The sequence below is a fragment of the Pan troglodytes genome, chromosome 11 (genome assembly GCF_028858775.2).
Source record: "Pan troglodytes isolate AG18354 chromosome 11, NHGRI_mPanTro3-v2.0_pri, whole genome shotgun sequence".
Classification (NCBI taxonomy): Eukaryota; Metazoa; Chordata; class Mammalia; order Primates; family Hominidae; genus Pan; species Pan troglodytes.
This window is the reverse complement of record NC_072409.2, coordinates 11804241-11818920: the sequence shown is the minus strand read 5'-3', so window position 1 is coordinate 11818920 and position 14680 is coordinate 11804241. Positions and strand designations below refer to the sequence as shown.

Below are 14680 nucleotides of genomic sequence, written 5' to 3'. Positions count from 1 at the left end.
TATAGAAAGAAGAAGGGAGGAGGAAAAAAAGAGAACACCCCGTTGTATATATTTAAAGATGTGTCCGTTGAAGAGGGAGCCCTTTGGGCCCTGGGTCCCAGATGTCTGCTGCTTCCAGAGCGGGGACCTCTGAGGACTGGCCTAGGGAGCTGGGGCTGAGGTGTGGGGGTGCTGGTGGTGGTACCAAGGTTCAGTCAGAGGGACCAGCAGGCAGCCCTGTGCCTCAGGTATCCTGAGCTCTGTACCCTGTAGGCCTTGGTATGGGACCCCTCCAAGTGGCTTCAGGTGACTGTCCTACCCAGTCTGGGCAGCTGCAGAGCCAAGAGGGCCAGTCCTTCCACTGGCACCAGTTTTTGTATCCTGTATCTGAGGGCAGGGGCTGCACCAGTCCTGGGCCTTTGAGGGTGGGGGTGATTCTGTGACATGCCTGTCATGTATGTGACAAGTCCTTGTGGGGTCTCACCATGTTCACCAGATGTGTCCTCTTCCCAAGTTCCCAGGCCAGGGGTATCTCTGCCTCTGTACCCACCTGCACCTCTCCTTCTTGTCCTGGCCTCCTTGGGAAGGGTAGGTGTGGGAGCATGGCCAGGATAGGCCAGGGCTGATCACTGTCCCAGAGCTCGGTTCCAGGCTGTGCTGGTCCTTTTTTCAGGCTGGACTGAGGGCAGACAGGATGCTGGCATCCCAGAGCAAGCTGGAGGCTCCCACCTCTTTGGGCAGTTCCCCCACGCTAAGCTTCCTGCTTTCCTGACAGTGAGTCCGCAGGCTGGGTGGCCAGCCAGGGGTGGCCTTCTGCCCTCAGATAGCAGGGTGGGGTCAGAGGGGACACTCGGAGAGCCATATAGCAGGACAGCTCGGGCCAGACTACCAGCAATTGTTCTGGACTTTCTAAAACAGCCTCTGGGGAAAACGAGTTGAGAGAGACTCCGGAAGCACTTCCAAGTGACCTGCCTGGAAGTGACCAGGGGAAATGGTCCAAGACGAGTACACCGAGTTTCTGCACGAGGCACAGAGCTGGGCAAGCAGCCTGGCATGGGGGCATGTGGAAGGAGCTGTGGGAAATAGCCTTGGGCCTTCTGGGGAGGTCTGTGCAGGCTCCTCTGGCCTGTAGGCCCCGAGTTCTGGTCTGGAAGGTCCCCTTTCCTGGAGCACAGGGGAGCCTGAAGTCCAGGCCTCTGAGATTATAGTCATAATTAAAGCTGCTGTTGACTGAACACTCTCTGTGTGCTGAGCACTGTACTAAGTGCCTTGCAACCATCATCTCTCTGCATCCTCAGGAAGCATAGGTACCATCAGTATCCTCATCTTATGGAGGCACAGACTGAGGCTCTGAGAGTTTTATGTCACCTGCCTGAGGTCATAGCTAATAGCAGGAACAGGACATGAACCCATGTCTGCATATCTTCATGGGCCCTGCACTTAGCCATGGTGCCTGATAGTATGGTCTTCTCGGGCCTGAGCTGGGCTGGGCTGGGTTAGGCGACCACCCCCACCCAGCTGGGTTCCTCCCTGTCTTGCCACCTCCCGCTTCTGTTCAGCAGCTCAAGTTTCTGTCCTTGAGCCAGTCCCTCCTCTGGAACCCACCACGCTGCTTGCTGAGCTGCACTGGGGAGGCTCTTTCTTCAAGGGGACTCTCTTCTCCCTCCTCCTGGGGCATTCCAGTCTCACCATCTCTCCCAGGTTTCTGCTGGATCCAATCCACCTTCCACACAGCTGCTGTCCACAGCACCCAGCCTCTTGCCACTCAACGCATGAGCAATTGTGGTCACAGCTGATGTGCCCCCATCCCAGCGAGGCCCTGGGCAGAGCACTTCACCCACGTTCTCTCAGAACTCTGTGAGATAGGGACCAGCTTATCCCCATTTTACAGATGACGCAACAGCCTCAGAGCAGACCCATTCCTGCTGGGGTCCTAGCTAAGACTCACAGCTTCCCCCAACAACCCCTTCGAAGCCCCCACTTGGAACAGTTCTTCCACCCCACAGCTCTGTGGTGTGTCTCGTGGCACCTAATGCCAAGGCAGTTTGTGCTCATATGTGTGTCCCTGGCCAGCCTAGGAGGCTGGAGCTGAGTCTGTTCTGCTCACAGTCTGCCTGCTGCTGCTACAACAGGGCCTGGCACACCCGGGCCTGGGAAAGATTCCTGAGCACGCAGCTGGCTGAGCGGACCAGTGAGTGCATATGTGTGCGTGAGTGAGTGAAGTCCCCAGAGCCTGTGTCCCAAATCTCTCCTCATAGCCATTCCAAGATCTCCTGGCCCCTTCCAGACAGATTGCAGCCCTGATGCCAGGGCTTCAGGTGGTTCACCATCTTTCTTCCACCCGCCCTCGGTGCTATCACCAGAGCTTCAGCGCCACCCGCACTCCCACTTCCCCTGTCTACACTGTTTCCTCCACCAAGAACGCTTTTTTCCTTCTCTTAACTGGGCAAACTCTGCTTCTCCCAGGTCATCCCCCGAAGAGCCACCCCAGTTGCCTGGAGGGGCTGGCCCTGCCTCCTCTGGGCACCCCCAGCTGTCCCAGCCCTTGTCATGTGGCTTTGCCACCGTCTCCCTCACTGCATGGGTGTTCCCGGAGGGTGGGTCTCTACTGCCATAACATAGACACTGGGGAGGGCCTGCTGAGTGAATGGAGTGAAACAAGGGGGAAGAAACGCTTCTGTTGATCATCTCAGATCATTCTCCTTGTCTTGGAGGCATGAGACAGACTGCCTTTCTGCTCATTCAGAAATTCCCACCCTGGGGTGGAAGGGAAAATGGACTGAAACCCCGTCAGCCCTGGTTGTGGACAGGGACCCCGTCCAGGGATGATGGATCTGCAGCCCGGGAAATCGGGAATCGGCCTCACCCTGTGTCTGGGTGTTAAGTGGACTGCACTCTCTTCCCACCCCTAGTCAGTGAAATCAGACCTGAATAATCTGATGTTCCACTTAGGAAAGAAAACAGGATTCCCCAGCCTGGGAGGAGCTGAGGCTGCAGTGGGCAGGGGGACAGCTTGCTGGTGTCAGTATCAGCCATCAGGGGCCTGATAAGATCTTCACAGCTTGTTATCCCGGGTCAGGCTGACTTGTGTGCACAGCTGGGGGCTAGGGGTGGAGGCTGGGGGGCAGTTCTCCAGGTAGCTGGATCAGCTCTCAGTAACCTGCCTGTGATGGGGTGAGGAGCTGGGTACTTTCCAGACAGCTGCAGGAGGAACTGGGGGTCTCAGGGCCTCTGTCTGCCCCTGGGAGTGCCAACTCTCTTTGAGGCTCAAGTGCACCTTTGATAGAGCCAGCAGAACAGATGAATGGGGATGGCATGGTGCAGTGGGTCATGCAGACTCGGCAGTGTGACCCTGGCTCAGTCACTGCCCACTGTGAGTCCTTGGGCAACTCACAAAACCTCTCTGAACCTCCGTTGCCTCCTCTCTAACTGGGGAGCACAATCTGTACTCCCCTAGATTGTTGACAAGATTTAGTGATATCCTGTTTGTCCCTGACACAGCTGAGCAGCTCAACAAATTAGGTGTACATAGCAATCATTCATTATCCCAGCTGGGACACTTTTGGAGCGAAAGGGGATGTCATTAGTAATTATGCTGGGACCACAAGTATAAGCCAGGACTGTCCTGAGCATCCTGGGATCTCTGGTCACCTGTCAGTACAGGGCCACAGGGTGTGTCCGTGGACTCCCTTGTCTTTCCCCAGTACTTGGTGGTGGTTGAAGGGCTTCTGGGGTCTTAAAAAGGAATTAACTCGAATCAATACTGTATAACCTTTATGGAGCACTTCTCGCGTGCCAGGCACTGTGTTTTCTCATTGAATTGTCACAGTAGCCCTACCAGGTAGACGCCACTTTCATGCCCACTTTGCACATGAGGAAACTGAGGCTCGGGGTCAAGTGACTTGCCAAGGTCTCACAGCCAGAAAGTGGCAGAACTAGAAACAGGTCTGGCCAGCTCCGCCAAGGGAGTCTCAGTCACTGGCCCGCACTGCCCAGCAGCAGAGAGGAGAAGAGGCCCGGCTGATAAAGGCCATCTGGAGGCCAGGTGGGAGTCATCTCACCCTGCCAGGTAACGGGGCTGGTGGGCCCGCGCTGGTCTCTCCGGGTCCTCGGTGTCCTGTGCCCCCACCGGGGGGCATCTGCTGAAGTCGTTTCCCAGGCTGGAGAGTCTCCCCCATCAGCTCAGCAGCTGTCAGGATTAAAGAATGAGATGACGAGAGAAATCCATAAAGTGCGAGTTTGGAAAAACCTGTTTGTTGGGTGAGCTATTGATCGACCGACCGGCCCTTCCCAAGTCAGCATTTAAGCTTTAATGGCCAGCAGAGGATGGTGGGGTCAGGCTCAGAAGAGGGAGGGGGGAAAGTTCACTCTCTCCCACACTATTCTTCTCCCGCATAACTGGCTCCCTTCTCCAGGACGGGGGTAGGGAGTCCCCGCCCTTCCCGCAGCCTTAGGACAGTTATCTTTGGGGATCAATTGTTCCCTAGTCTGAGGCTCCTTGTTTAATTCTGCAAAGCCCCATGGCCCCCTGCATTGTGGGATTATAGAGTGAAATGCTCAGAGTGGTCCCTCCATGAAACAGGGCTCGGGGAAGAGAATGGCTTTGCCCTCTGGCTCAGCCGAGTGAGAACTCTACTTTGCCACTTCCTGGCCGTGTCACTGCCCTTCCCTGAGCCTCGGCTTCCCTGTCTGTAAAATGGGACCACCACCCTCGCAGGGTATGTAGTCGGGGGTTGAAGCTGATGGAAGTTCCTGGCTGCAGCTTCCTTAGGCGGGAGCTGGTGGAGACGGGCGTGTTTCACCTGGGATTCTCTCAACCAAGACAGGCCCTTTCAGCAATTCTGTTGAGTTCCTCAGAATCCCTGCCAAGCGCTGACAAGGACGGAGGGCCTGGGGGCTTCTCCTGCCCTCCCAGCCCACCTGCTGTCAGTCTGCCGTGATAGAGCCCCCACCCTATGGAGACACTCGGCTCCCCTGTCCCACCTGGCCCAGCGGCATAGGCGTCCTGCCACGCTGTGTTGTTCCAGCTCGCTTTGAATCGCGTTCATCTGGCTGGGTTCCCCCCCTACCACCCACCACCGCCCCACTGGAGGTCCATGTGGAAGACCATCGCTCAGACCAGGGATCTCACCTCCCAGAGACCACCTCTCCCAGACACCACTCCAGATGGGCACCTTTCTCCAGAACTCTGCACTTGATCCCTGGCAGACCCGTTCACTGGCATCTCCCCTGGGCCTAGTCAGCCCTGTGGAGGGACACAGGGAGGACTCAGACCCGGAGCCTGTCCTTGGGGAGCACCCAGTCTTGTCAGTCTTGTGAGGGAGACATACATGGGATCCCAAATCCCTGCTGTACTTCAGGTCTGTCCTCCAGCCAGGCAGGGAGCAGGGCCATCTCTAACCCACCCCTTCTTGCAAGGGACATCGTTCCCAAGCTGAGCACAGACTGAATTTCAACCCACTCACTCCTCCGAGGAGCATCTTGTTCAGTGAACAACCTACACAACCACATAGGGCAGCCTGCTGGGGGAAGATCCTCGGAGGAGAAGTCAACAGTGTAGAACCCTTAAGTCAGAGATGCTGCTGGCAAGGCTGAGGGTGGAAGACCTGCCCTCCAGGAGCCTTGAGCACACAAGGAGGGAGGGCAGGGGATGATGTCTCTGGAGAACCATTCCAGGAGGAGCTAGCGAGGAAGTGGGCTTTGTCCTCGGAATTCATGGATTCCATGTTTAAGAGTTGGAGTTGACTCTCGAGTCCAAAGGGAGCCACAGGGGATTTCCAGCAAGAGAGCTCTGGAACCCCAACTGCTTTGTGGAGGATGGGGTGGCGGAGAAGCCGCTGAGGGAGGGAGGTCAGGAAAACAGCCCCACCGTGCCCCTGAGATAGAAGTCCAGTGAGGGTAGGGCCTGCTCTGGCTCTCAGAACATGCTTGGTACCATATCTGCCACCTAGTAGGCATTCGAGAAATACTTCCTGAGCCGATTATTAAACCAGGGGAAAGGGTTAGAATCCCAGCTCACTTCTCCTCATTTAAGGTCTGAGATCCCTGCCTTCTTGGCAGTGTGATTAGGGGCAGAATATTGGGCTAAACTCTGTTCCTCCTCTCAGAAAACCTCTTTTTGCTCTATGTTGATATGAAGTGACATGTCAGGGTAAAATATGGATGACAAGAGGGAAGTCTGCGTGTCTAAAAAAGCAGGAAGGTGTGCCTGATCCCTCCCACTCTCATTTGTCCATCCATCTACCTACTCATCCAGCCACCTACCTATCCATCCATCTACCTACCCATCCATCCATCTACCTACCCATCCACCCATCTATCCGCTTATCCGCCTACCTGTCCATCAATCTACCCATCCGTCCATCCATCCATCCATCCAGCCAGCCCTCCCTCTGTCTTTCCATCCATGCAGTAGTCACTCAGGATCCACTTCATACAGACCCCATGTTAGGCAAATAAAGATACAGTGAAACCTACAGGCATCACCTGCCCTCGGGGGCCCACAGTCCAGGGGAGAGACTGACTGTCCAGGTGGCCAGGTGCAGCCTGCCCCTCTCCCGTGGGGCCAGAGCCAGGTTGCGCCCCTGTAAGATGAGCCCCTCAGCCCCTGGGTTCTACTTCTGGTGGATGAGCAGAGTCTGCCAGAGACTGTGTTCCCAGAACCAGACTCTTGGTCCAATCAGCAAATCTTTGTCAAGCTCCTGCCCTGTGCAGACCCTGCCCTTTCACTGAGACACAGCAGACAAGGTTCCTGTTCATACTCACCCTCTGCTCCTTGTGCTGGCTCTGGAATCGTTAAGGTACATTGAACAACTGGCTCCTAACACTGAGGTCACAGTCTAACAAGGGGGTAGGGGGGTGGAACACACAATGTGATAGGTGCTCTAGCATTAAGGTTCAAGGGGTCGTTAAAAGGAAAGACTAACACATTTTGCTTTGGTGGATCAGGGAAGGTCTTATGTAAGAGGAAACAAATGAGATCACTCTTTTGACCAAATATTGTTTTAAAAATTATTACAAAAGCAGTATGGTGCACGCCTGTTCCCAGCCAGTCAGGAGACAGGCTGGCGGATTGCTTGAGCCCAGGAGTTCAAGTCTGCAGTGTGCTATGATGGCACCTGTGAATAGCCACTGCACTCCAGCCTGAGCAACAGAGTGAGACTCCATCTCAAGAAAAAAAAAATGCTAGGAAAAATTAAAATAATACAGACTATATAAGCAGAGAAATGAAAGATCCTTCCCCCTACTCCAAGCCTAGTCCCTGAAGATAAACTCCCTTAGAAGGTGGAATAACTTCCTCTGGACATTGTTCGACACATTTACATTCTGTTCTACGTGCATAACTTTGGGACACGCCGGGACCGTGCTGCACGTGCTTTTTGGCAGCTTGCATTTTTCACTTGCCCGTTCCTTTCACCTTGGCGCCTTCAGCTCCTCCTCACTGTGCACCGGCATAGTGTTCATTTAACTAGTCCCCTGATGATGGACAGTGGGGTTTGCATCCTGGCCTTTTGACCCCTTGACTTTCACTCAAATCTGCCTGGTTTAAGAATGGTCAGTGGCTCAGGTTGCTGAAGTGTTGTGTGCTTCAGGGGGAAATCCATGACCCAGCAGTTCCTTCCAGGAAGCCATGCAGGGAGGACCCTTGGAACTGATGGCTCCTGCACAGGGCAGTGTGGAGCCCTGGCCCAAGCATGAGGTTACTAGCTTCTTGGGGAAGCCCAGGGATGTTAGCACAACCCCAGGCCCAACTCTGCAAGCCCACGCTGTGTCCTTTGGGAAATGAGAAGCCTCGAGCAGCCAGCCTGAGGCAGTTCCAGGCATGGACTGGGTGAGTTCACAGGGACACAGACCTCTCTCCCCAGAGATCCCACATCTGCCCCCAACCCTCCATCCTCCTGTCCCCAGGGAGCTGCCGTCTGTGCCCTCCCACTCTGCTCTCCTGACCCTGGCAGCTCCCTGGGTGATGGGAAAGGCAGCTTTCCAGCTTGTGGCCCTGACTCTATGCACAATGCATTTTTATTTTTTCAGCACGTTGTGAAATTCATAACACCCAGTAATGACTTCCTCACTGAACTGGGAAAAGGGAAGGGGAAAAAAAGGGCCTAGAAGAAAAATGAACCGTGGCAGGCGTGGACTCCATTTGTAACAATATGGAAATTGATTGTTGAGTCAGAGGAATATTTTGTAGTTTGCTTAGCTGTGCTCGGCACTAATAGCCGGGAACATTAGTGAACCCAGGGAATGAGTTATAGGCGCATTAAGGAGGCTTCGAGGCTCCCTAGCCTCCCTCGAAGGCAGGTCCCAGCCCTGCGGGTCTGCCCACCCTGGCACTGGCTCCTTCCTGCCCTGGGAGAACCAGGCCAGGCTCTGTGCTAGAGAAAAATGCAAGCACCATCTTGATGGAGTGTTGGGGGCGGGACCCGGCTTCAAATCTCAACTCCTCCCTCCTGTGAGCTGTGGTACCCAGGGCAGGTGACTTGGCTTCTCCCAGTCTTGATTTTCTCATCTGTAAAATGGTGTTAATTATCCATCTCAGGGGGCATGAGAGGACTGGGGACGATCATTAATATAAAGCAAGGAGCACAGAGATTGGGCATGTTGGTGGCACAGCAAGCTGGATGGATAGATCGATGGACAGGTGCATGGGTGATGACTCTTCAGGTGAAGATGAGGGCTGGAATCTGGGGGATGCTGGGCTGCCCGTTGGAGGCACCAGGGGTGGCAAGGCTGCCTAGGACCATAGAGGTTACCAGGACTGAGGGGGCTGTGACAGTAGGGACTGAAAGTTGGGACCAGGTAATCGGGTGGAGGGAGGCAATGGCTTGCAGCCTCCGCTGCACGTGGTCAACTCCCAGAGGCAGAGCTCCACCCGGATCAGGCCATGCCGCACGGGAAGCTCTGCTGGTCCTTTAGAAGCAGCATGATCTGAAGTCATGGTCCTTACACCCGCCCATCCAGAACCTGGCCTGCTTGCCTGCTTCCTGTCTTGGTGAGAGGCACCTACCATCTTCCCAGGTTCTTAGGTCTAAGCTACCTGTGTCTTCCTTATTGCTCCCTCTCCCTCACCTACAGGCTGACCATTTGACCCCCTGACCATCACTCAAATCTATCCCCTTCTCTCCGTCCCCTTCACCTCCCCTATCCCAGGCCTCCCCATCCCTCCTCTGAACAACTGCATCAACCTCTTCCTGGCCTCCCTGCCTGCTGTCTGCCTCCCCGGCCCTGAAGTCAGAGTGAACTTTTTTAAGGTCTGACCCTGTCACTTGCTTGCTTAAAAGCCTTCCATGCTCTTATCACCCTTTCAGGGACTCAAGACCTCTAGGAATCTTCCAGAGGCATCTCTCCTGCTTTTCCTCCCTGCGTCCTCCCAGCCCCGTCCCTTGTGTGCTCTAGAACCAGAGTTCTCCAACTCAAGCAGGCCTCAGAATCCCCTGGCAAGCCTGTTCAACTATGGATTGCCACCCCTACTTTCCCAGAGTTTCTGATTTAGTGAGTCTGGGCTGGGGCCCAAGAATTTGCGTATCTAACAAGATCCCAGGTGATGCTGAGGCCACTGATGGGGGAACCTCATCTTGAGAACCTCTGTTGTTTTATTTTTATTTTTTTGAGACAGGGTCTTGCTCTGTCCCCCAGGCTAGAGTGCAGTGGCGCAGTCTTGGCTCACTGCCATCTCTGCCTCTTGGACTCAAGTGATCCTCCCCATCTCAGCCACCCAAGTAGCTGGGACTATGGGCATATGCCACCATGCCTGGCTAATTTTTGTATTTTTGTGTAGAGACCAGGTTTCGCCATGTTTCCCAGGCTAGTCTCAAACTCCTGAGCTCAAGCAATCTGCCCACCTTGGCCTCCCAAAGTGCTAGGATTACAGATGTGAGCCACCGAGCCTGGCAGAGAACCACTGGTGCAAGCACAACAAATTTTGTACTGTTCTCAAACATCAGTTCCATCCCTGCTTGCAAAGCTTGGCACCTGCTGTGCCTGCTGTTGAGAATGTTCCTTCTTCCCCTTCTCAGCTTGGTGAGCCCCTGTTCATCCTCTCCTACATCCCCCAGCAGAGGCAGCAGCCAGGAGCCCCTCTGTTCAGCAGCCTTTTGTCTCTGTTTGTCCCACATGCTGGGGACTCCTGAGCCCACTGAGGAGGGCTGGGCATAGGAGACTTCAGATAAGGAGCTTCCTGCCCTGCCCCGAAGTCGGTGGCATGTCCTGGCACGTCAAGTGAGGGACTTGGCCGCCAGGGATGTGGGCCATCTGTAGGGTCACAGACCTTGGTCATCTTTTCTAGGGGCCAGAGGGAGCAGAGGCCTCTGGGAAGCCGAGACCAGAGCCGCAGCTCTGACCGGTCAGCTGAGAGGCAGGCGGGAGCTCCGAGGGGGCAGCCTTGTTTTGTTTTAATCATGGGTGAGATGCTGATGTGGCCCTCCCTGGGGACGATAAAGGGGAGGCCAGCCCCATGGGCGGTGGAGGCGCTTCTGCAAACAGCAAGGGAAACCCGAGTCAGCAGCGGCCAGGGAGAAGGACCAGTTGTCCTGGAAAGAGGATGTTAATGACACCGGAGGGCAGCGGGAAAGCCCCAGGCAGGCCTGGTGGCCCCCTCACTCCTGGCCTCTCGGCACTGCCCACCGCTCAGGCCAGCCCCTCTCCCTTCCTGAGGCCAGTGTGGCCGGGGCAGGCAGGAGCCCGCTTGGAGCCTCCAAGCAGCTGGAAGTTGTTGGCTGCAGCAAAACTTGCTGCGCATCCTTTCTGTGGGTGCCCTGGGCGGCCCTCGGCAGGCAGGGAAACTGCTGGCCATACCTATTTTAAACACCAGTGTAATGGTTTATGGCCCATAGAGGGATAATTACGGAGTGCAGAACCCAGCTTTTATGGCCCCTCCTCCCCGGGGCACACTTAGAGAACAGTATGTGTCATGTAGCCAATTTAGATAATGATTCTGATAAAGATAAACGGAATTGTTTATTATAAGTAATTGGGTCTGCTAAGGCCCAGATGAGGCGGTGATGGGGAAGGACTCCTAGGATGTGGGGACATGGGGACAGGTCCTGGATGGGGCTCCAGGGTGGAGGAGAAGGGCCTGCCCCTCTCTCCCTCCCCATCTCTCTCTCTCTCTCCCTCCCCATCTCTCTCTCTCTCCCTCCTTCTCTCGTGCTGGGGCTGACTGATCCTCCTCCATCCTGGGCAGAGGCTGCTCCTGGGCATAAATAAATCATGGGGTTTTCTGTTGAGTCAGCTGAGTGGGGGAGGCACCTGGAAGGAGGGACTGGGGGGGTGGCTCCAAGCTGCCCCGGGCAGGGCAGCCTGGCCTATCTGTCCCCAGACCCCGAGGGCTGCCATCCTCCTCAGCAGGCAGCTGGCAGGTGCAGGGGGTGGGGCACAGGGGGCGGGGGTCAGTCCAGAGCTGAGACTGCAGGGTTGTCTCAAGGGGACAGCGGCCTCCTGTTGGGGGTCTTTGTGAAGGATAAACAAAACGAAGGGCCTTGGAGCCCACCTTCTCCTCCCCCCCCGCCCCCCTCCCAACAACACACACACCTGAGACCTCTAATTACGCCTTAGCCCCAGGCAGGGCCATGGGAACGCTGCCCTGTAACCCACTGCCTGACCCCTCTCCCCTGGGCCCCGCTCCTCTCCTGAGGCCGACTCAGTTCTCACTGCAGAGAAGAGAGGGGTCCCATAGACCCAGATTCAGGAACATGGGGTGCTAAGAAATTAGAGCCTCTGAGAACAGGGTCCCTGTCCCCAGCATCTCTGAGATGAGGATCCCACAGACCAGGGTCTGAGCTGGGAGTTCAACAGGCGGGGTCTGCGCTGAGGAATCCGACAAACTGGTGAGTCCCCTATGAGTAGGACCCTACAAGCCAGGGTCCTAGGTGGAGGATCCCACAATCTAGTTTGAACAGGGACCCTACCAGCCAGGGCCATCGAGACAAAAAGAAACCCAAATCAAACCACAAGCCTCGGTAGTGGCCAGAGATGGGGGGGGGGGGGGGCCTGCCTGCGGTGGGATACTCCAAGGCTTGGGGGTCCCAACAGCCAGGACCCTTGAGGCAGGGTCCTCACAACAGAGATCCAGTGGCCCCTCAGACCCAGGTGGAGGGGCCCGGCTTGGCTGCCTGAGGCTGCAGCTCTCCCGATTGAAACCCAAACCGGAGGAGCTGCCTGTCACGGTGCCTGTGATCCTGTGATCCGAGGCATGATTGAGAGGGGGCGAGGCAGGAGGGGACTGCAGGCCCCCAGGCAGCCCCTGTGTGGAGCAGCAGGAGTCTGAGGAGGAGAAAGGGGGGGGGGATTTTCTCTTTCTTCCCGGCCTGCTTATCTGATCACAGAGGAGGGAAGGGCTCCCGTTCAAAGGCAGTCTCCTTATCAGCTGGGGGTTTGTTTGGAACGATAACTGCACCTGGCAGGGAAGCCTTCCTGCAGGTGGGGGTGCGGCCGCATGGGCGGGGCTGGCTCCAGGGTGTGTGTGTCCACACGGGAACGTGGCTACCGCTAATGCTCCGTGAATGTGCACCCCATGGTCTTCGTGTGTGCAGGTCTGTCCTCTGTGTGTATACATCTCCAGGCCAGTTTGTGCTCCCACCTGTGCGTGACTGTGTGTGTGTGTGGATGGGCACAGAGTACATCTGCCCTCGGCACAGGAAAAAGAAGGGACTCAGATCTGGGCCTGTACTGGACTGGGCACTGCTTGGCGTCCACATGATGGGGGTCCCTGCCAATCCCACCCATGTCCTGTCTCCAGAGTGAAGTACCTGGAGCCTGTGGGAACAAGGGGATGGGTCAGGAGCAGAGGTTGTGACAGTTCACTTGTGGGCACAGTGCCCACAGTTCACTTGTGGGCACAGCAGGGACAATAGGGAAGAGGCTCCATGGATGCTGAGGTGTAGCCCCAGGGGGTGTTGATGGAGAAGAAAAGAGCCTGTGGAGAGGCCAAGGCACGGGCCAGATCAGGGGAGCAGGATGGGCCAGCTGAGGGCTGGGCAAGACTGAAAACAAACCCAGCAAAAGGGCCCAGGGTTGCCTGAAGATAGGAACAGAGCGGGGCCTGGGTCTTTTTGTGCTGGGAGCTGATTTAGCTTAAAACACATCTCCCATCCCAAACCCAAACCCATTCCCCTCTGTGTTTTGTTTTGTTTCAAGTAGATGCTTTTTTTTTTTTTTTTTTTTTTTGAGACAAGGTCTCACTTGGTCACCCGGGCTGGAGTGCAGTGGCACAATCACAGCTCTCTGCAGCCTTGACCTGCCAGGCTGAAGCAATTCTCCTACCTCAGCTACCCCCGATGAGCTGGGACTACAGGTGAGTGCCACCACATCCACTAATTTTTTGTATTTTTTTGTAGAGATGGGGTTTTGACATGTTGCTCAACCTGGTCTCCAACTTCTGGGCTCAATTGCTCTGCCTGCCTTGACCTCCCGAAGTGTTGGGATTACAGGCTTGACCCACCATGCCTGGCCCTAAGTAGATGCTTTTTAATTCAGCTTTTTATTTTGAGATAATTGTAGATTCATAGGCAATTGCAAAAAATAGAGAGGTCCCTGTACCCTTTGCCCAGTCTTGCACAGCTGCGGGACAACATCACAGCTAGGACGTCCACGTCAACACAGTGCCGACTGCACTTAGACTTCTCCAGTGTTGGGTGCGTTTGTGCATGGAGCTCTGTGCCAATTTATCACATGTGAACGTTCCCGGATCTGCCCCCACAGGATCCCTCCTGTTGCCCTTTCATGACCACACTCGGCTCCCTCCCACCCTTCATCCCCAGCCCCCTGGGTTGTGTTGTGTTGTTTTGTTATTTAATCTTATTAAATGGCACCTCTACCTCCCAGGCCCCCAAGCTGAACATTAGGACGTTGTCTTGGTATCTCTCATCTTTACTCCCCACCCCCCTGCATCAGGCCAATGGTTGGCCATCCAGGCCTGGACATTCACCCTACTAATCATTTCTGGAACTCTCCCCTTCTCTCCATTAGACCTGGACTGCCAGCCCCCAGGCTTGGTCTTGCCAATCCACCCAGCACTCACTGCCATACCCCGATCCCCTACAGCTCCACCATTCTTGGGATAAGAATGTGGAATATGCCGCTGCTGGGGCCCTACTCATCCCACCAGTCTCCACTCTCTGTGTTTGTTCCAGCCCTTCTGAGCCACTCCCGAGATGCCACACTGTCCTGGCAGTGCCCACGCGGGCTTCCTCCTCTTGGGCAGCTCCTGCCCTTGCGCAGGTTTCAGCTGAACGTCCTATCCCGGGAACCTTCGCTGACACTCTGCTCAGGGTTGCTGCCCCCTGGCTGGGCTCCCACAGACCCCCATGCCTCCCCCACTCCAGCCCTGATTTCACGTATTGTCATGGTCTGTTTACTCAGCAGCCTTCCCCAGAGACAGCAAATAACTTGGAGGCAGAGACTGTGTCTGGTTTAGTGTGGTGAGCCTGTCTATGAGGTGGGGAACAGGCACCTGAATCTAGTTTGTGTGAATGATGAACGGGTAGGTTGGTGGTAGGTACCAGGTCGGCCTGGCATGCCCACTTAGGGTGGAGGCAGCAGCCAGGGGCTGGAGCAGGTAGAAGGAGGGACTGTTTGCTTCTCTCTTGCCCAAACTGTAGCCACACATCCCAGAATGGAGCCTTCCCCATGTGCCCTCTGTCTTCTCCCAGTGACTCCACTGCCGAGGTCTGAGCACCTGGCTCTAGAGAAGGAAATGAGGAGC

The 14680-nt window shown here is 55.6% G+C and overlaps 1 protein-coding gene across 2 annotated transcripts in view; it reads left to right on the top strand.

The window, feature by feature from the left end:
• The window catches only part of LMX1B (LIM homeobox transcription factor 1 beta), an 87213-nt gene that overhangs the window by 25965 nt on the left and 46568 nt on the right, over positions 1 to 14680 (top strand). The window lies entirely within an intron of this gene.